Here is a 23559-nt window from a genome sequence, read left to right on the forward strand (position 1 = left end):
TACTCTATCAATTTAGCATTTCTATTAGTCGACTCCTGTATGCAATTCCTGATGGTTCTTAAGCTGTGAGCTACTACTGAAACTCTTCCCACATGTAGAACACTGATATGGCTTTTTTCCTGTATGTGTGCGCTGATGGATGGTGTTCTTTGATTTAGTGGTGAAACTCTTCCCACATGTAGTACACTGATATGGCTTTTCTCCTGTATGTGTGCGCTGATGGATGGTGACCTCTGTCTTAGTCCTGAAACTCTTCCCACATGTAGAACACTGATATGGCTTTTCTCCTGTATGTGTGCGCTGATGGATGGTGACATGTGATTTAGTCATGAAACTCTTCCCACATGTAGAACACTGACATGGCTTTTCTCCTGTATGTGTGCGCTGATGGATTGTGACATGTGATTTAGCCCTGAAACTCTTCCCACATGCAGTACACTGATATGGCTTTTCTCCTGTATGTGTGCGCTGATGGCTGGTGATCTTTGATTTAGTGGTGAAACTCTTCCCACATATAGTGCACTGATATGGCTTTTCTCCTGTATGTGTGCGCTGATGGATGGTGACCTCTTGCTTAGTCTTGAAACTCTTCCCACATGTAGAACACTGATATGGCTTTTCTCCTGTATGTGTGCGCTGATGGATGGTGACCTCTTGCTTAGTCCTGAAACTCTTCCCACATGTGGTGCACTGATATGGCTTTTCTCCTGTATGTGTGCGCTGATGGATGGGGACCTCTGCTTTAGTCCTGAAACTCTTCCCACATGTAGCACACTGAAAAGGCTTTTTTCCTGCGTGGATACTCTGATGTGTCTTGAAGCTAGATATTCGACTAAAGGCTTTTCCACATGTAGTACACTTATATGCCTTTTCTCCTGTATGTGTGCGCTGATGGATGGTGACCTCTGTCTTAGTCCTGAAACTTTTCCCACAGTCGGTGCACTGATATGCCTTTTCTCCAGTATGGATCCTCTGGTGAGTCTTGAGATGATCCATCCTAGTGAAGGTCTTTCCACATTCATTACAATGATGTTCAATTTCCACAGCATGTCTCATCTCATCTGTGTTGCTTTCTTGAAGATTTTCAATAGAAGGACAAGAAAACAATTTGAAATACTCTATAATTATTATTATTGTAATTTATGTTTGTTTTTGCATCATTATTTCCACAAGAGAAAACACTAATGAGTAACTTACCGGTAGGAGAAGAGTCTTTCTGGCCATGCTCTCTTGAATCAGATTCCTCATCCTGTTTAATGTCCATCAGTGGAGACTTTTCTTCTGTGCAGTTAAATGTTGGTGATGTGTGTGTTTCAGTATTGCAGTCATGATCCAGTCCAGGGTTTTCTTTTTCTTTCTTAATTGTAAACAGATACTCTTGAAGGAAATCATCAACATCTTCTTCTTTCATCTCCTTTACTGGCTTAGGCAGCAGTGGGAGTTCAGTGAATCCCCACATTTCAGACTCCAATTCTGAGTTCAAAAACAAACCCAGTCAAACATTACAGTTGAATCACATTTGTCATTTACAATTACAATTGAAAGATTAAACCAACAAGTGCAAACAACAAAATCCAATATAGTTGTATCTTTAGTTGCATATAGATATAGTGTTCAGATTGTCTCAGTGCCTACCTTTGAACAGGTAAGTTCAGAAATCTGAGTTCACTAGGTGGTGTTTATATAATGTCTCTTCTCTCTGACTCACTAGGTCCATCTAACCAATCAGTGAAAGGAGCCTTTATGATGCAAACTAGAATGATAGGGCGTCAAGTGGGCGTGACCATGGATGCACATACAGACACTCCACAAAGGAGGGTAGGTGGGGTAATTAATACTCCACAAAGGAGGGTAGGTGGAGGTGATGAACACTTCACAAAGGAGGGTAGGTGGAGGTGATGAACACTTCACAAAGTAGGGTAGGTGGAGGTGATGAACACTTCACAAAGTAGGGTAGGTGGAGGTGATGAACACTTCACAAAGGAGGGTAGGTGGGGGTGATGAACACTCTGCCAGCAGGTATCATATGAAAAGTTTCATCCAGTGCACCTCGTCCCCTTAGAATTACAAGGTTCTATCTGACATTTTTGTCAAAATTGAGTTATTTACATATTCCTGATCTATTATAACTTGTTAACATTATCCAAGGTGTTTTAAAACTTTTTTTGCACTTTTGGTTGTTTTATCTACAAAATAAAAAGGTTCTATTTGCGCAGTCAAACTCAAACTTGGTGTTATAAGGTTCTATCTGTGCTCCAATCATCACTTGGAATGCATACAAGAGGACCAATCACGTTCTGCGATGTTATGTAGTTGCTATTCCCGCCTGATTCAGCAGTGAGTGTTGTGCAACTGTCAGTGGTAGCCCACTTGAAAATGTCAAAGTCAAGATTTACCCGAAATCTACGAGTGCAAGACTTCATTGGCACTATTACCAACTATCCCCTTACAGAGGGCAGGTAAGTTCTCTTTCTAAAAATCGTTTCATATCTAGCTAGTTAAAGAGTTTGTTTTCGTTGGGGTAGCCAAGTAAAGCTTACTTGCTAACACTAGCTAACTCTAGCCAACTTAGTTATCATGCTAGCGAATGAAAGCAAGTGGACTGAAGTTAATTTAGTAGCCTATCTTTTGTCAACATTTGGAGGCAAGCAAAACTTGGTGGAATTATGTTGTTGAAGAAACATTATTCCCTCTTTTATTGTTTTAAGTTCCATTAAAGTGTTTGTTTTCTTTGTGGTAGCCAAGTAAGCTTGCTAGCTAACTCTAGCCAACTTAGTTATCATGCTAGCTAATGATAGTAGGTGGGCTGAAGTTAATTTAGTAGCCTATAGTTTGTCAACATTTCGAGGCAAGCAATACTTGGTGAAATTGTGATTTTGAATAAACATCTTCCCTCTTTATTTTTTTAAGTTCCATTGAAGGGTTTATTTTCATTGCGGTAGCCAAGTAAGCTGGCTAGCTAACAATAGCTAATTGTAGCTTTCCAATGTCAATCTAGACACGGAGGCAAGCATAGGATTGTTTTTGAATAAATATCATTGTAGACAATTACTTGAGTAGCATAACATTAATGCTATTTTAATAATGGTATTTTAATAACCTAATCTGTTTAGCCAGTCATTAAGGCCACTGCTTTGTTGTCTGTTTTAATGGTGCCAAATGGTGTGTCTAAAACTAGAAAACATCGGGAACATACCAGGAGGAGAGGAAGAAAAAGAAAGAGGGCATCCAATAAAATCACAGAGGCAAGTGTAATGTTAGTACTGAGGAGCAGAGAAGGAAATGCACAGTAGAGAATATAACATGATGAATGAAGTGATGAGGAGGAAGAAAAAAATGGACACAGACAGAAAGCCAAGCATTAGTGTAACAACAGTTTTGCAATACAATATAATAAAAGATAGTGAGCTGATAAAAGAATATGTTAGATATTGAATTTTAGATTGTATTTTATATTTTAATTTTAATTGCACACAAATATATAATATGGGGAAATATGCATTATTTTCCTTCAGGCCAGTGATGAGGTTGAGCCAGCTGGAAGTGCAGTGGGCCTTCGGCCACAGGTCACAACGAAAGAGGAGAGGACTACAGTGGAGGAGCAGGGGGCTACAGTGGAGGACTAGGGGGCTACAATGGTGATGCAGGGGGCTACAGTGGAGGACCAGGGGGCTACAGTGGTGATGCAGGGGGCTACAGTGGAGGACCAGGGGGCTACAGTGGTGATGCAGGGGGCTACAGTGGAGGACCAGGGGGCTACAGTGGTGATGCAGGGGGCTACAGTGGAGGAGCAGGGGGCTACAGTGGAGGAGCAGGAGCAGCCCACGCTTCACTTACAAAGAAAGGTTGTGCTTTATGGACAGAGGGGATGTCAGGCAGGGGTGCGAATGACATTGCAAGTGCAGTAATCAAAATATTAGAGCAAGTTGTACTTGACCATCCACATGCCACTAGTATAGTTACATGGAGCGACAGTTGTGTACCCCAGAACAGAAATTCCATAATAGCTTTTGCAATTGCAGAGTTCTTGACGAGAAATTCTCAAATAGAAAAGATCACTATGAAGTACTCTACCCCAGGCCATTCAGCAGTTCAGGAAGTAGACAATATGCACAGTCATATTGAGAAGGCTATGGCAGTATCTGAATTCTATTCACCTGTGTCATTCTTACGTGTTTTACTCAAGGTGAACAGAAATGAGACCAGTTACAATTCTTGTTCATAACCTGAGATACATTAATACCGGTATATTGTATTGTTCATTGAATTGATGTCCTTGATTGATTTATGATGAAATGAGAAGACCAGTTTGTCAACATTAGTTACAATTATTGTTCATACTCTTGAGGTACATTAATATATTGTATTGTTGATTGAATTGATGTCATTGATGATTGATGATGATGATTGATGATGAAAGGAGATAAGACCAGTTTGCCAACATGAGGTACAATTATTGTTCATACTCCGAGGTACATTAATATATTGTATTGTTGATTGAATTGATGTCATTGATGATGATGATTGATGATGAAATGAGATAAGACCAGTTTGCAAACAATTAAGCTTATTGTTCATACTCTGAGATATATTAATATATTGTATTGTTGATTGAATTTATGTATTTGATTGATTTATGATATCAAAAAGGTAACAATTTGTCTTTGTATTTACATTTCTATATTGTATTATCCTTTCCTGAGGTACTTCTTAATTGTAATGTATTGTCTATTGCCGTATAAGTTAATGTCTACATTTTAATTGATCGCTGAATAAACCATCAGAAGAAACAGTAATTTTGTACTTTCATTTAAGTTATCCTTCCTTTCTACTGGCCTGCAGCACTATCTAAATCAAAGGTCTCTAAAATGTACATCTGCACTAGACTATAAATTGCATCCCTTAACATTGTTAAGCTTTTTATAAGCAACAGCTGTAGTGTTACAAAAAAAAAACATTGTTTCCTTTCATGTTTTGTAAGATAGAACCTTATAATTCCAAGGCGATTGTGAGTTTTTAGAATTACAAGGTTCTATTTACATTTGACCTGTTCCAAAAAGCTCCACTTCCGATTTTTCAAGGATTTTAATATTTCACATTTAGAACACATTTAGGGTGTATGTAACTTTAATGGATTAAATAAACCTATACCATATAGCAGTTTTGTTATTTAGAATGCAAAAACTTTAAACCTCAATATCTCAAAACTACTCAGAGTGCAGATAGAACCTTGTAATTCTAAGGGGACGACCTGTCTGTCTATTATTCTACACACTGGCACACCTGGCACATTAGCAATCCGGTTTTGAAATAAATTGTACCAAATTTCAACATGGTTTCCAACTTTAGGGTTGAAAATATAACCCTAAAATATAATTTTGACCATGCACACTCAGGTGGAATAGTTATGATACTTCATTACCTTCACAACCACCACGCATGGTTGAGGAGTTTCATAGCTCAGAATTGGGCAAAAAAGAAATTTCAGCACTCCATGGAATTATGCAGAAGTGAGTAGTTGTGTTCAACTATAATTTAATCAATTATGTTTAGATCGTAGGCCTGTGCTAGGCAAATACATATTTGTACTAACGCTGACAAATGCTACCTTTGAATAAGGGCACTCAATTGTTGTTAGCTTCCATATATACTTTTCTTAACTGGGTTTGGCATGAAGATTTGATGATGTGATGTGTGTGCCTCTTTAATTACATTTTGTATTGCTGCTTTGACTTTGTGAATTTGACAAAATTCTTCGTATGCTGTTATTATATTAATACTGTACATTACTGCTGCTAAATACAGGAAGTAGTTGAACCTGAACTTGAGATTTTACTGAGGCACCACAGTTCGATACTGGTGCACGAGCTCAAGTAAAAAAGCAAGAAAAAAATAAATACATTTCAGGTCTTTTCTAAAGCTTTCAATGAATTTACTGAATTCCATGATTTCTCTAGGCCTGAAAAATAGGATTTTACAATTCCATCACTTTTCCAGTTTTCCATGACCATGGGGAGCCTGCAGATGGCTATTGACCTAAACAAAGGGGAGGCCATTAAGTTTTGGTTTACTGTAAATGCATGGATGTGGGCGGGGCTGTCAGGTCACAACACCAACACATTTCATATAAAAGCACAGGCCAGCATTGGTCAGTTATGTCCTTGGTTCTCTTCTGAGCAACTCTCCATCATCAGAGATCATCAGACATCATTCTTCCAGACAGAAGACAGAGGCTTGCTCTCTTGTCACAAGCCAAAAAAATAGCATTTTTGTTGATAATTCTAAATAGCTTTTATTCCTAGGCTTTTACCAAAAGTCAATAAAGCAATTTCAGTTGCTACTGCTGAAGCTTTATTTCAAGCCTCATTTCACTTTCTCCCTTTGAGCCTTTGACTCAGAGCTCCAGACATCTTGAGAAGCATTTTCTACTGTTTATTTTAATCCATTCCTGACAAATGGCTCCTAAGGTAAGTTAAATAACCGTTTCATTAAGCCATTTCTTCCAGTTTAGCTGCTGTTCTTCTGCTTCCTTTGTGGTTTCTAATAGTTGCTTAGGGACTTGATTGTAAATCAGCACATATGATTATGCTTTTGTAATATTCAGAGTGTAGGACATTATACTGAATGCCTTGTTTTCTTTTTCCAGGAAACATGCAAACAGAGACTATCTGCTGTGCCCTGTGTGCATGAAAACCCAGAAATACTTGTCAAGGCATCTGCACAGGGTCTGCATGAAGAATGGTACAGCGGTTGAACATGCAAAACAGGACGTTGTGGAAATCCTGGAGAATGGCAGGATTATTAGTCATTAGTCAAGTCATTCATCAAATTGTGCATGATGCTGACTCAGTCAAAATGTTGGTGGCTGAACTTTTCAGTCTCTTTTCAGTCTTGTGTACTCTGTTATATTTGTAAGGTGATTGAAATAGAATGACAAACTATTATTCCCTTATTCAGATTGTAAAATTTTTTGTTGTTTTTATCCATTTCTGTGACTTTAGTTTCATAAAGATAGTTTAATTAACCACTTAAAATACTGTGTTTTTCTTATTGAAAGATTCGTTGAGGAGCTGGAACGTTGTCACTTTGTTGTGGTTTGAGCCTCCCCATCCTCATCAGGTGAACTTTAGCCAGGTGAACGGAGGAGGGCTGATGCAGCGGACACTAACCTGAGAGATGTAGTGAGAATGTCTACAGCATGTGCAGCGAGTGCCAGGAATGAGGACCCAAAGACATTCTTTCAGACACCACAAGCATTGATTTTAGAAAGCTAGATACCGCATTGGGCTCCAGGGCGTACGTCAATAGCGCCGCCATTTTGGTGGGAGCACCAATCGAGCAAAGGCCAATGGAAAACAGGTGTCTCTGATTGGAAATCAGACAGGTGTCTCTGATGGGCGGCAAGTGTTGCCCATAGACAGTAAAGTGTTGCCCCCAGCAATATGGCGACGGCGTTGATCTGTGACCACAAGGACTTGTTCCCTAGCAGGACACGGTCATCCAGAGGTTGCCTGAACTGATTTGGTCTAGTGTAGTGTGAAATACTGTTTTGTAATAAAATTGAGTTTTGCTAATATTGGTAACCTTGTCTTTTATTCCTTACACAACATTGTTATATCATTTAATTCCAGATTTATTTGTTGCCCCTGCATGAACAGTAGGTTCAACTTGAGGACAGAAATTATTAACCTATAATACTGAGGTGGTCTGTTTAATACTGTAGCCTACGATCTTCAGTTATATGAATAGTCCCAATATTAGCACCGGTACTTCAGGAACAATGGCTGGATAATCAGCAGGTATCATATGAATAGTATCCTCCAGTGCACCTGTCTATTATTCTACACCACTGGCACACCTGGCACATTAGCACCTGTACCTGGGTCAGCCATCAACATTCCAGAGTGTATGACATATCTGTAAGTATGTTGCTATAGAGACTATGTCAATATTTTGTGTGGGTCAGCCATCAACATTCCAGAGTGTATGACGTATCTATAAGTATCTTACTATAGAGAATGCAAAATAAAAGGTAAAAAAGCAAATCTAAAGGTTTGCGCAAGGATTGCAGTCAAAACAACTGCACATGATAGCAGTTGGGATTGCAGCAAGCTCAAAAACTTTGTCAAGAATGGCAAAATTACTGTAGCATGACTTTATGTGAAGATGTGATAATAATTAATAATCAAACTCATGATTTACTATTAAAAGATTTTTAGTCATATAACTGCTTAAATCCAGCTTGCTCTAAAACAAATAAAAATGTGCAAATGCTGCAAGATAATGATAGACAACCAGTGTGAAACAAGTTAGACTTATAATGTTTAAAAACTGTATCAGTGTGTTTTCTTAATTAAAAGCATAAATTGTTTTTTGCTAGAATAATCTGTTAGTTAAGTTTGCTTAAACTTAAAGAGTGTTTTTCTTAAATATATAAGAAAGTTTGATTATAAAACTTAAAATGTTTTACTACATAAAATGTGTTTGCTTAGATATAAAAAGGTTGTGTTAGAATTAAAGTGTGTTATGCTAAATGCTATGTGCTTTGAACAAAATGTAAAGACCGAATGTAAGAACATAATGTACCAGCTGTAAGAAACTGTTTGTCAGCAAAACAAAAAGCTGACTGGCAACTAAACAAAAACAAAAAAGCAGAACCAATATTTCATGGCAAGACACAATTCCAAATTTGGACATGTTCTGCTGACCGAGAGGGGTATAAAAAGAGAACGGCCCCTTGTTCAGGGCTCTTTGATCTTCTTTTTCCTCTTCATTTGTCTTTGGATCGAGCATTTTGCTTTTAGACTTAGACAGTTTTCTTTCTTTGTATTTTTTTGATTTGTATTTAATAAAAGTCAAAATCCTAACCTTTGATTAGGGGTTTGTAAAAAGACCGTCTAGCGTTTTCTCGTATTTTTCTGCCTCTCCTGTGTTGCTGTCGTGTGCCATAAGCAAGGCCGGCCCTGAGGTGAGAGCTCCTCTTCAGTCTATCCAGAGCACTTACCCATTTGAAGTGGTGGGATTAGATTACTTGTCGTTGGGGAGGCCAGCCGACACCCACCCCTACATTCTTGTTATCACTGACCTGTTTTCTCGTTATGCAGTAGCTGTGCCGACCCGGGACCAAACTGCCCACACCACGGTGAAGGCGTTGTGGGGAGCTTTTATCCAGACGTTCGGCTGCCCGGAGCGGATCTTGTCTGACAGAGGGGGTGCCTTTGAGTCAGAGCTAATGCAACAGCTGTGCACCCTCTACGGGTGTGTTAAAAGCCGGACCACCTCATACCACCCACAATGCAATGGGGCAGTAGAACGGTTTAACCAAACTCTGTTGTCATTGTTGGGCTCCCTACGGGCTGAAGATCAGGGGCAGTGGCCGACCAAGCTGCCTGCGCTGGTACAGGTGTATAATAATACCATTCATAGTAGCACTGGTCTAACCCCCCACTTTGTAGTATTTGGCAGACACGCCCGGCTACCCGTGGATCTATGTGTAGATGTGCGGCCCCCGCAACAACGGACCACCTTGGATGGATGGGTCAACCAACATCATCAGGCTTTGACCACAGCCTACCACCAGGTTCGAGCACGCACCCAACAGAGGCAGTCCTGGGACCAGATCCGCTATAATAAGAAGGCGCGGGCCCCTCCACTATTACCCGGAGAGCGGGTACTTGTCCGCAACTTTCGGCGCCGGGCCCGAGGGAAACTGGAGCCAAGGTGGGTCCCCTCACCTTTTGTGATTCTTTCCCAGGTGCGGCCGGGACAGCCAGTCTACTACATTCGACCAGAGGGGAAGGAAGGCCCCATTCGCACTCTGCATCGGAACAACTTACGTCCTTGTCCTGCTGGTCTCCAAGGCCCTCCTGTTTCTGAGGACGATGAAGCCCCCGAACCAACGAGGACTGGAGCCCTTTTGCCGCTTTGGTGGCCAGTAGTGCAAGTACAACCCCCTAGGACTCATGCAACCCAAGAGCCTAGGACTCTAGAGCCGAGGGCGGAATTGACTCTAGAACCTCATCCACCCTCTGGTCAGGCGGTCGCAACGGTCTAACTTAGGGGTACGTCCCCAACGGTATCAGGAGTGATTGGTCGGGACGACCAATATTTTAGTGGGGGGGGAATTATGTCGTGTGGGCCCTGTGTGTCTCCCAAATGTTGCATAGAATGTGTTTACATATCTGTTTACCTGTGTGTTTGCTGACCATCGGGGACTATACAGAGGGGGGACAGACACGTGTGATAATTATGAATGTTTTATTGGGGCAATACAGACTGCAAACAAGAACACTGGACATATTGTGTTGTAGAAGGAGGGGGATGTACTGTAATGGCCAGTCTTTGGTCTGTGTCTGCCGCTGTTTTGTTTATGTATTCGGTGGCTAGTATGGACGATCGCCGCCCACGGGGTGGATGACATACAGGTGTAGGCACTCGGAGGATGGGACGGCTGCGATGCAGATTGGTGGAGCTCTTAATGGACTGGGAAATAAAAGGGCTCACCAGTATGTGATTCGGCAGTCTGGGGGGAGAGGGAGCGACAAGCGAGGCACGGACGACGGACGACGGATCCAGCCATTAAGACAGTGCCGCTGTTCCTGTGCGACCCTGCAATCCATGTCACCGATGAAGCTTGCCGGCCGCGTCTAACAGAGGGAAGAGGCTACGAGAGAGGACTGGAGATCGTATGGTCGTTAAGACTATTCTGCGCTCTCAAACCGATCTAAAGGAACGGTGATCCCATGTAAATGCCTGTGTGAATGAAGTTATTGTGATTATTTGCCGCAAAGCGCTCATCGTGGTTGTTTACTCCTTAACAGTGTCAGCAACAGCGAGTCGAGTGGCGCAGAGCTTCCGGGTTCTCGGGACGGTGACGTCATCACGCCAGGAAAGCGGCGGCGTGCCCACGCCAACCCCATCCCCTGTGAAGGCAAAATAAGAGTCCTCTGGCTGTGCTTCAAGCTAAAGGTCCTGTGCTGCTGGCTTAAAAGACTGTGGATAAAAGACTATAATTTTCCCCGGCCTAGTTAGTGCACAGTGGCCGGGTGAGACTCAGTTCATTTTGATTTCGTGTTTTCTTTTTTTTCTTTGTTTTCGGTCAGGAGGGGCCCTGACCGAACGGACATTTTTACTTGTTGTTTGTTTGTGTGTTATGTCTCTGCCTGCATGAATGGGTTCTGGCTTGGGGGGGGTGGAAGGCTAAGTTGCTGGTAATGGTCTGGGGATCCGTAGTGTGCACGTGTGCAAATGGTTGTGTGCCGTGAACAAGATTTGCTGTGGTACTCTGCTTGATATCTTGTCGTGACTAGGGTTCTGAAACTTATGGTAGTTTATGGTGTGGTTCTACTCACTTGTTTCCAAGACCCTAGCTGTGCTGTGTGACCAATGCTGACCTATTAACCCTTGCTCGAAACCTGTGTGGGTGGAATGCTTTGACCTGTATGTAATAAAGATTTGTACATTTTCTTAAACCTCTGTCTGTGTTGAGGTGTGTGTCCTGGGATTCCGAGCCTGTTCAGGGGTTGCTGTCAGCACTAGGCGACATTGCTGAGAACCCCGGACGCCTTGCAACAGGGGCTCTGCCCCAAAAACCTTTGCTCCGGGTGAGTAAGCGTCCGTTTGAGGGCTACTTTCTAAGACACTGTATATGGGCAAAAAATATACTGCGCACACACTGACACACACAGGAGTAGAGAACTCAGCCAGGCATTTAGGAAGGAAAGTCCTATGCTCCAGGGCAGACAAAAAACCAAATAGGCTTTGTTAGCAAATTTATTTGTTGTGAAAAATTGTTTGTGAAACTAAGGTCTAGGACCCGTTGTGGTCTAAACGCACATCACACACCCAAGCAAGGATACGGAAATCTGTCTGATAAATACTTGTGTATTTAGAGATAGGACCTAAATGGTTATAAATCCGTTGTGGTCAATTGAAGTGCATATATGTTACAAGAATTGTCATAAAAAGTAATAATAGGGTAGTTGATTTTCTCTCAAATCTGGACGGCCAGACGAACGTCCGTAGTGAGTTTCTGACCTCTCTCAGATTTTGATGACAAACGACTCTTGCAAATACAGCTCTGAATTTCTTCCTCTTTTAGTAAAGTTAACCACATATTGAAGTACGAACCAAGGGAATAGGGAACAGCGACTAAGAGATAGAAAGTGACTCTGAAGTAGTCCACCTTCCTTAGCCCCCAAACCCCAAATTAGAGAATTTGATTCAGATAGAGAAAACCAACAAAGTCAACCCTACATCCTAAACCCGTTGAAAAGGGGCCCTCGCATGAGACACATACACTGAAAGATACTTCCTCTTTTACCCTGTGAAATCCTCACAGTCCGCACCCACACCTACAGGAGTAGCTATCTCTACTGTGTTACGGGAGTCCCGTAGACATCAAAGTGGACACAAAACGCAACATGGCGCCCAACGTGTAGGCAGTGATTGAGTTGGACGGACAAGTCACCACACTAGCCTGAGCGCTCGGACCCAAATACCCACGAGAGTATAGGGAACGACCACACAGCCTAAGCGCAGGAACCCAACATACCCAGAAAGAGTGTATGGGGTAGGCTTATACAGTCTAAGCGCCCGAACCCAATATACCCGGAAAGAGTGTATATAAGGTACGATCAGGCAGAAGAGCCACTGGAGAGGCCACGGGTGAATCTGGAAGCTCAAAAAAAGCGCAGGAAAGTCTTGATAAAATAATAGCGCAGGCGCAAATCGGCCCAGTAAAGGACAAAAGAGGACAATAAGGTACCGGCCCTTATATATCCTGTCTAGATAATTACTGGCAAACCAAGTCGATCACTGAAGCTGACAGAGGCTGACTGTATCCGTAGATAAGGTATATTTTAGGTGTCACTGACTGTATCCGGAAAGAGAGCTCAGAACACATAGTGAAGTGGGGAGTGACGACTACCCACAAGGAACCGCACCTACAAGCCCTTAACAAAGAGGAACAGTTATTAAACAGCCGAGACTAGGGTGACATGGCCAACGCAGCTGCAGATAGTGAATGGACGGATGACTCAGATCATGCCGAAGATGCCGATGACGAGCAAGAAAGACCATTTAACATGCAAGCAATAAGTGATGCCATAGCCCGCCATCAAAGCCCGGGCGGTAGGAGACAGCTCCGTCAACTGACAAACACATCTAATCCCACACACAATTGCAGGTTGATCCTAGGAAGTGTGTTAGATTTAGACTTCGGCACTGACAGGAGCACATTCCTCAACCCGGCAAAACCTCCAACTGTCACACTCAGCAGGAGTAGCTGCTGCAGTGGAAAGACAATGGAGCAAAGAGACCCGAAACAATAGGGCCCTCTTACTACCCCAACTCCCGCTGAAGTCAGGAATAGTGGTGACACAGAAAATCATAACTGATCCACAAGTTAGCACCGTCCTACAGTCTGCCACAAACAAAACTTTGTAAATCCAGAAAACAGTGCACATACTCAACATATTGAACCTGCATGGCAGACACATGTCCATGTATTAGGGTTTTGCAAAATTCATTGCTGAAATAAACTCTTGTTATTATAGTTAAATGTTCCAGAAATGTAAAATGTACAGAAATAGGACCTACATGATAGTGTAATGGCACTTAATGACATGTTCAGATGGTTCACTGTACTTTTTTTCTGGGGGCCCACTTTTTAAAAACGACAGACCATCGCGACCCAATTATCTTCAGATGTAACATGCAACCACCAAATACTGCCCAAATTGTTGATGTTTTAGGCCATGGCTTCTGAAACTTTTCTATGTTGGGCCCCTTCGAACCATTCTACAATGGATCAGTAAAGATCAGAAAATATCATTTTTAATGCGCATCCGAGAGTTTGGGGATATTCTCGCATGCTACGAGTCACTCTCAGCATAATAAGCTGTTCCTGAATATCTAAGAGAGATGTTAGTCTACGTTGCGCTGCAGACATTTGGATCCATAACACCGTGGACGTCGATTCCGATGTAAACATAGCCTATGCAAATAATTCAAGTCGTTATATTGTAGCCTAATTGTGGAGGTTTCTTTATTTGGAATTTAAATCCGCATTTTCCACATTTTTAAAAGTGTGATTGTTTGTGCTAAGGCTGTATTGGTGTTGTGATGGGCCATGTTGTAAGACTGTGAAATTAATAAATATCAGAACAAGAGGCTTTTGCGCAATAGGTGAAGGACAACGATAATGCGCCTTTAGGCTACTGTAGTGGAGTTCGTGAGACGGAAAACGTCAGGAAAACAGTGTTTAAAATGTCCATTTAAAAGGTACCCTAATCTAATGCACCGTTGTGCATTTTTAATCAGAACTAAGGAGGAATGTGAAGAGGCTGCTATTAACTGTAAAGAGTGCATCTACAATTGAAAGTATCAATAGCATATGTCCGGCCGGTCTATGGATGTTTGCTTCATTGTTGACAGCACGGTCTTTGAGATTTCAAATGACACATTTTAGTTTTTAATCGGCCAAGCTGAAGAGCTGGTATCTGGTATTGTTTGTGCAACTATACTACATTCAAAAATGCACAGATTGAGTTATGACAAAAACATGACTAGACTGTGGTAGTAAACAAACTAGATCCTAAAAAAAGGTGCTAGCTTCCCTGGCTGAATTGTAGGTTAAGCTATTAGCCTACACAACATAAATTGTGACTATGCTGGCGACCCAAATAAAATCTCCTGCGACCCAGTCTTTGGGAACCAATGCTTTAGGTCAAAGGTAAGTATTCATGACACTGTCAGGAAACTATTTTGGTGTGTAATAGTTCTTTGTGACAGCTTAACCTCCTGAGACCCGGGGTATAAATTTGAATGTATTTTTTATTTCTCTCAGTTATTTTGGTTTATTAGGGCTTCATGAGTATACAAAATAAATTTCACCTCTGTACATCAAGTAGTTTTTGAGAAAAGTGATGTCCTCATTTGAGGACATTGGGTCTATTTTACCATAAAACACAACTAAATCGCCATTGTGTAACAAAGTGTAACTCTGTTTATTTCACCAGAATAGAATAGAGTTAAAAGAAGAGTAAAACAAAAGTATAAAGTGTGTGTGTGTGTGTTTGTTAAACACTAAATTCAAGGATGTGCAAAATAATGCAAACGTGTGTGTGTGTGTGTGTGTGTGATAGTATGGCACCCTGGAGGTGTCATTGCAAGATATTTTGTGTGTATATCAAGATAATGTGCACTCATTTAACTAAAAATGTGTATAATTTAACTAAATGCAAGTACAATTTAGCTATGAGCCCACAATTTAGTAAGATGAGCACACTATTTATGAAACTGAGCACATCATTTGCCAAATTCAGTGCACATTCTAGTACAATGAGAGCATGATTTAGCAAAATTAGCTATTTTTGTCAAATGAGCACAGTTTTTTAAAATGAGTTAACTATTTACTAAAAAGAGTGGACAATTTAGTAAAATGAGCACACTATGTACTAGAATGAGTGCACAACTCAGTAAAATGAGCGCATGATTTAGTAAAACGAGCGCATATTCATTGGAACATATAATAAAAAAAAATCAATTTTAAGTTTAGTTGACAAAACTGTGTGAAAACAACAGTGCAAAATGCAAAAAACAATGCAAAATGTGTAAGTGTGTGCATGTGTGTATAGGAAACTGCTAAACTTTAGAACTAGCACCATAGGTCTATTATGTGGAAGCAATCTGGAAGCACACATTTTAAGTCCCGATGTCCTCAAATGAGGACATAAAAGATAAAAGCTTCCTGATGTGTTACAAAAAAAAATAAATGTGAAAAATGTATGCCATATCATACTAGAACTGTTAATAAGCATGAATAAACAAGTTTCAACCCCATAAATTACAATGGCACTTTACCATGACGACAGTTGTCATGTGCCCGCTGATAAAACATTTAGGTTGATATCGACGCCATCTTGTTTTTTCCCAATATAGTATAATATGCTTTTATTACCACTAACTGGTGCAAAAAACTGTCATGATATGAGGGCAACAGAAATGTATTCAGAATATTGAAGTAGAAAGTCCTGCAAAGCCTAAATGTTATGTCCTCATACGAGGACGCAGGGTCTCAGGAGGTTAATGACAAGCCAAAACTGTACCACTGTAGTTGAGGTCAAGAAAAGTACTCATGACCAATTTATAATGGTGTCATGACAGTCAATTATTTAGACTCATCACTTCATATACCTAGAAGATAAGTCAGGCCAAACACAGTTACATGTCAAGTTCTCATGACAAACATGCCAAACACCTTGCATTTCTTTCTTGACTAATGTCAAGTTTGTCATGACAATGTATAAGTATTGATAGTCCAAGGCATTTTAGCATGATGATTAAGCCTACCTATTAAAGCTTTTTTAACCTTTTTTTTGAAGAGTGCCTTGGACTATCAATACTTATACATATACTTTTTTTTACCAAAGAGCACCTTCACATTTACTTTAAATTACCAAGAGTATTACGCCGCAGCCCTCCAAACTCATCCTATTTGTCATGACAATATTGTAAACGGGTTACATTTTATTGGCTAATGTCAAGTTGTCATGAAGATGACACCCAAACAATGTCAACTTGACATTCCAAAAAAACGAATAACACATTATGACAACAGTCATAAACATCAATAATGTGTCAATAATGTCTAAAAATAAGTAACATTTTTCAGTAACACTTTATTTGAAGAGGTCTACATAAGAGTGACATGTAACCGTCATAAGAATAGCATGACATGTGTTTGTAGAACTACTTTTTCCGTCACATATTAACAATTTTGCAACTTGCTGTTACTAGTTTTAAATGGATGGTTGCTTTGGCCAAAGGCCAGACATTAGTTGTATCACTCTCGTTGTCAAGCGGGCATATCCCAGGATTCTGATGTACCTTGTCTTTGAAACATTGTTATTTTACTTAGCCTACTACGATCCAACTAGCTAAAAGCATTTCTGTCATATGCTAAATGTTGCTACATTATGTACATCTGTATTTTACGGCTTGGATGCAACATGACAGTTCATTTAAACTTCACAACAAGTTTGGCGAATTAATATACAACTGTGATAAGGCCAACAAAATGGATCTACTTCATAGGTGTTCAAATAACATATGCTATTGCACATTCTAAATTACGGAGGGCAAGGGGATAAGCAAAAACAAACTGCATCTTAATCAGATCATGGAGGGCAACCACAGCTGATTGTATCACACAGGCAATTCATCCTTCTGGTCCAGGATGATGTGATGCTTGTTCTTCATCTTGCATTAGCTGAATAAAGTTGTCTGTACATGAGCTCTGATTTTATAAAAACACATACTCGGTCCATTTAGCATTTCTTTTAGTCGACTCCTGTATGCAATTTCTGATGGTTCTTAAGATTTGAGCTTTGACTGAAACTCTTCCCACATGTAGTGCACTGATGTGGCTTTTTTCCTGTATGTGTGCGCTGATGTTGACTAAGATTTGAGCTACTACTGAAACTCTTCCCACATGTAGTGCAGTGATATGGCTTTTTTCCTGTATGTGTGTGCTGATGTTGACTAAGATTTGAGCTACTACTGAAACTCTTCCCACATGTAGAACACTGATACGGCTTTTCTCCTGTATGTGTGCGCTGATGGATGGTGATCTTTGATTTAGTCCTGAAACTCCTCCCGCATGCAGTACACTGATATGGCTTTTCTCCTGTATGTGTGCGCTGATGGATGGTGACCCCTATCTTAGTCCTGAAACTCTTCCCACATGTAGAACACTGATATGGCTTTTCTCCTGTATGTGTGCGCTGATGGATAGTGACCTCTACCTTAGTCCTGAAACTCTTTCCACATGTAGAACACTGATATGGCTTTTCTCCTGTATGTGTGCGCTGATGGATGGTGATCTTTGATTTAGTGGTGAAACTCCTCCCACATGTAGAACACTGATACGGCTTTTCTCCTGTATGTGTGCGTTGATGGATGGTGACCGCTTGCTTAGTCCTGAAACTCTTCCCACATGTAGTACACTGATATGGCTTTTCTCCTGTATGTGTGCGCTGATGGATGGTGACGTCTGCCTTAGTCCTGAAACTCTTCCCACATGTAGTGCACTGATATGGCTTTTCTCCTGTATGTGTGCGCTGATGGATGGTGACCTCTTGCTTAGTCCTGAAACTTTTCCCACAGTCAGTGCACTGATATGGCTTTTCTCCAGTATGGATCCTCTGGTGAGTCTTGAGATGATCCATCCTAGTGAAGGTCTTTCCACATTCATTACAATGATGTTCAATTTCCACAGCATGTCTCATCTCATCTGTGTTGCTTTCTTGAAGATTTTCAATAGAAGGACAAGAAAACAATTTGAAATACTCTATAATTATTATTATTGTAATTGATGTTCATGCATCAATATTTCCTCGAGACAAAACACTAATGAGTAACTTACCGGTAGGAGAAGAGTCTTTCTGGCCATGTTCTCTTGAACCAGATTCCTCCTCCTGTTGAATGTCCATCAGTGGAGACTTTTCTTCTTTGCAGTTAAACATTGCTGATGTGTGTGTTTCAGTCTTGAAGTCATGATCCAGTCCAGGGTTTTCTTCTTCTTTCTGAACTGCAAACAGATACTCTTGAAGGGAATCATCAACCTCTTCTTCTTTTATCTCCTTCACTGGCATAGGCAGCAGTGTTGGTTCAGTAAATCCTGACATTTTAGACTCCAATTCTGTATTGTGAAACAAATCCAGTCAAACATTACATCTGAATTGCATTTGTAATTTACAATTACAATTGAAAGATTACACAAACAAGTGCCAACAACAGCATCCGTCTTCTTTGTTTTCAAGTAGCAGGAAATTCACACGTAACCGTCACATGATGTGATTGGTCCGATAGAAGTTTAATTTTTCCAGCTTGCAAGCCAACGGAGAGTTAGACTACCCTGGCTGCAAAGGACATTTGCTGCCGCTAGGGTGCGTCTAGATTTCTAGGCTAGTCATTTGTACGTACATGTGCATTTTTGTCTGTATAAAGGTGTTTGTTTCTGAACACAAGGCTATACCACCACACCATCCAGAGAGCATGTCTGAACTGATTCTTATTCAGTTTTGTAATAAAATTGAGTTTTTCTAATACTTTTCTAATTCTTCTTTTATTCCTTACACACCATCCTTTAGTTCCAGATTTAGTTCCAGATTTTGCCCGTACACAATTACAGTAGGCTCAACTTGAGGGCAGAAATGATCAATTTAGAATGCTGAAGTGATCTGTTTCAATACTGTCACCTACAATGATCAGATATTTTTGACAGGCCTACCGCATTGCAGTATAGTGCAGTAAATAGAAGATTTTGATAGCGCACACAGCTAACGAATAATGCAAAACCACCACAACAAACCATTCAGGGGTGTACTCTCTCTCTTGATCCATCACTAGGTTAGTCACTTTAGCACCTCTAATGTATGCATACTGTATGCAATTTCTGGTGGTTCTTAAGACTTGAGCTGTGACTGACACTCCTCCCACATGTAGTGCACTGATATGGCTTTTTTCCTGTATGTGTGCGCTGATGGATGGTGACGTCTGATTTAGTCCTGAAACTCTTCCCACAGCCAGTGCACTGGTGTGTTTTTTCTCCTGTATGTGTGCGCTGATGTTTAAGGAGGTTTGAGCTTCTGTGTGGATACTCTGGTGTACCTTGAGTAAAGGGCTTTCCACAGTCAGTGCAGTGGTGCGGTTTCTCAGTTATCTTCAGTTATTATACGGCTCTTCACAATGCTAGTAGAACGCTCCATTGACTTGAATAGGATTTCCCAAAGTTCTAGCGGTAAGATATATTCATGTAATTACCGCTGCAAACATATAATTACCGCTGTCAATGGCAACGGGTTTTGTGCTTCTGATACGTCTTTCATATCACTACGCAAGGACTGGAACTTCATTCAAACGTGAAAGCAGATGGTTGATCAGCTGTGTTCTAAAGAATGTTTGATTCAAGTTCAGCAGCGTGTGTTGTTGCGAACTATTTGTTTCTCAGCAAATGCCACGATGAACGGTAACAAATAGGCTAGGTTATGTAGGCTAAAGTGATATCGTGGGGAGTTTATTATTTCGTTTTGGCAAGTAGCCGTATAATAAGCGGGATAATGTATAGAACGCCGGTCATTACTGTGAAAATAAGTCCCTTCAGGGCGGAATAAGACCCCTCCGCTGCACGTCGGGGTCCGGTTCGCTCTGTCGGGACTTATTTTCCCAGTAATGACCGGCGTTTTATACATTATCCCTTACTTATATGAACAGTCACAATATTAGCACCTGTACTTCAGGAACAATGGCTGGATAATCAAATGTTATCAATCAAATGTTATCATATGAATTAGGGCTGGGACAACGCGTCGACGTAATCGATGACGTCCACGCAAAAAATACGTCGACGCAAAATATGAGCGTCGATTCGTCAAGAATAACGTGTGCTGCTAAATATTCTTAATTTTACACCTTCAGTGTTTTTCATACGCTGACTAATCTGTGGCTGGGCACCACAAAATCAAAACCGGCCACCATACATTGATGTTCTATGTTGTAGGCCTACTATTTAAATTAAAGATAAGATGCACTTTTTACTCACACAGCCTTTCCTCGCCGTCTCGTAACGAGCCCGCTGCTCCTCCTCTGCATTTAACAAAATATTCACGATAGTTGAAGGATTGTTGTTGCCACATAGAAGCACTGCATAGAACACAGTGGGCTAAATTGCTATTAAATCCACTTAGCAATTGCTATTAAATCCACTTAACATCGTGACCATGCTGCGCAAATTTGTTCAAAACTGCTGCATTAAAGTTAAAGTAAACTCTGCTAAGGTCTTATCACAACATAGTATTGAAGAGACTAAACTAAGTTAAGTTACAGTATGCTGAATACTGTTTGGATGTCAAGTTTAGCATGCTTACTTGCAGCTGCTTGTATTCGTTACTCATGCAGGGCTTATTTTATTGACTCTGAATGTTTGCAAAATCCCGATGTAAATGGAAAAGTGTTTTCCAAGACTCAAAAGTGCTTGTCCAAAGGAGAAGTACGAACCTATTTGAACAAACTACGTTATGAATTGCATCCACACATCAGCAGCCTTTTAACTGTGTTAATGTTAATTGCAAGGATTCCCACACGAACGTCTTAAAATGACAGGCACTCAATTAGATACACTAGCCTACTGAACTTCATTGAATGCTACCTCTGACTAAGAATGCATTACTTTGCACTTGTATAGTCTTTTATTTTGGAATCTTAAGAGCAATAAACATATATTGCAATGTTAAAGAAGTCATTTTCATTCAGATATGTAAATAAACATGTATAAGTTGCTATTAGTGAATTAATGGGGAGATAATCTATAATCGAATCGAAATCGAATCGGACTGAAAAAATTAATCGTTAGATTAATCGATGCATCGAAAAAATAATCGCTAGATTAATCGTTTAAAAAATAATCATTTATCCCAGCCCTAATATGAATAGTTATAGTATTAGCACCTGTACTTCAGGAACAATGGCTGGGTAATCAGCAGTTAAGTAAGCATAAGTATATATACTCTTTTGATCCCGTGAGGGAAATTTGGTCTCTGCATTTATCCCAATCTGTGAATTACTGAAACACACTCAGCACACAGTGAACACACAGTGAGATGAAGCACACACTAACCTCGACGCTCGGGGAGCAGTGAGGGGTTAGGTGCCTTGCTCAAGGGCACTTAAGCCGTGCCTACTGGTTGGGGTTCGAACAGGCAACCCTCCGGTTACAAGTCCGAAGCGCTAACCAGTAGGCCACGGCTGCCCCATAAGGCCATGATAATGTGCTCCAGTGCACCTGTCTGTCTATTATTCTACATCACTGGTACATTAGCACCTGTACCTGGGCCAGCCATTAACATTCCAGAGTGTACAACGTATCTGTAATCATCTTGCTATAGAGACTATGTCAATATTTTGTGTGGGTCAGCCATCAACATTCCAGAGTGTATAACGTATCTGTAATTATTTTGCTATAGAGACTGCAAAATAAAAAGGTAAAAAAGCAAATCTAAATGTTTGCACAAGGTTTGCAGTTCAAACAACTGGATATGATAGCAGTTGGGATTGCAGCAAGCTCGAAGACTTTGTCAAGAATGGCAAAATTACTCAGAGAGGTTGGTGCCTGACACATGTAGGGTGATATTAATGATAAAATAAAAAATGCCCATGATAGTAAATGCAACCCATTGTAAAATGTATGCGTGAGGCTCATATTATGCATATTCCATACAAAGGCGTCCCTATTCAGTGTGTTTGAAAAAAAAGACCCATTTTGAAACTGGTCAGGAATCGCTCAAGGTGCACTTTTATAAGACAAATCTGAAAACACGTCAGGACCAATGAGTCCATCCTCACAGACGAATGGCGTGCCTACAAGAATCAACTCTCCCAGTATGGTTATAGGCAATTCTCAGGGCTTTTCTCAATATGTGTTCTTTTCTATACTTGTGTTCTCATGAACTTGAAAATCGTTCTGAAACGTCATCAATCACCGCCGAAGTACTGTTCCAATTCACAAGTTCGCATTTATTCAAGAACGCATAACATTCCCGGAAGTGTTCTCGAATCGTTGGTTTTATCAAGGATGCATCGGGTGGTGACTTGGTGGCTTGAAGATTGCACAATGCATTACGTCAGCTCAGCCGTGACACTCACATAGGAGAAATGGCAGCATTGATACATAATAGGCCTACCTATAATAATTGCTACTACAATCCGATCCATGTTTATTTGAAAAATAATCATTTATCCCAGCCCTAATATGAATAGTTATAGTATTAGCACCTGTACTTCAGGAACAATGGCTGGGTAATCAGCAGTTAAGTAAGCATAAGTATATATACTCTTTTGATCCCGTGAGGGAAATTTGGTCTCTGCATTTATCCCAATCTGTGAATTACTGAAACACACTCAGCACACAGTGAACACACAGTGAGATGAAGCACACACTAACCTCGACGCTCGGGGAGCAGTGAGGGGTTAGGTGCCTTGCTCAAGGGCACTTAAGCCGTGCCTACTGGTTGGGGTTCGAACAGGCAACCCTCCGGTTACAAGTCCGAAGCGCTAACCAGTAGGCCACGGCTGCCCCATAAGGCCATGATAATGTGCTCCAGTGCACCTGTCTGTCTATTATTCTACATCACTGGTACATTAGCACCTGTACCTGGGCCAGCCATTAACATTCCAGAGTGTACAACGTATCTGTAATCATCTTGCTATAGAGACTATGTCAATATTTTGTGTGGGTCAGCCATCAACATTCCAGAGTGTATAACGTATCTGTAATTATTTTGCTATAGAGACTGCAAAATAAAAAGGTAAAAAAGCAAATCTAAATGTTTGCACAAGGTTTGCAGTTCAAACAACTGGATATGATAGCAGTTGGGATTGCAGCAAGCTCGAAGACTTTGTCAAGAATGGCAAAATTACTCAGAGAGGTTGGTGCCTGACACATGTAGGGTGATATTAATGATAAAATAAAAAATGCCCATGATAGTAAATGCAACCCAT

General features: G+C 40.7%; 1 pseudogene; it reads right to left on the minus strand.

Moving 5' to 3' along the window:
• LOC143137593 (uncharacterized) overlaps window positions 1–23559 on the minus strand; it is a 288160-nt pseudogene that overhangs the window by 242323 nt on the left and 22278 nt on the right.

The sequence above is a fragment of the Alosa pseudoharengus genome, unplaced genomic scaffold (assembly GCF_046254945.1).
Source record: "Alosa pseudoharengus isolate Yale_2024_CS ecotype anadromous, Long Island Sound unplaced genomic scaffold, YU_APseudo_1.1 YU_APseudo_1.1_scf_1, whole genome shotgun sequence".
Lineage (NCBI taxonomy): Eukaryota > Metazoa > Chordata > Actinopteri > Clupeiformes > Clupeidae > Alosa > Alosa pseudoharengus.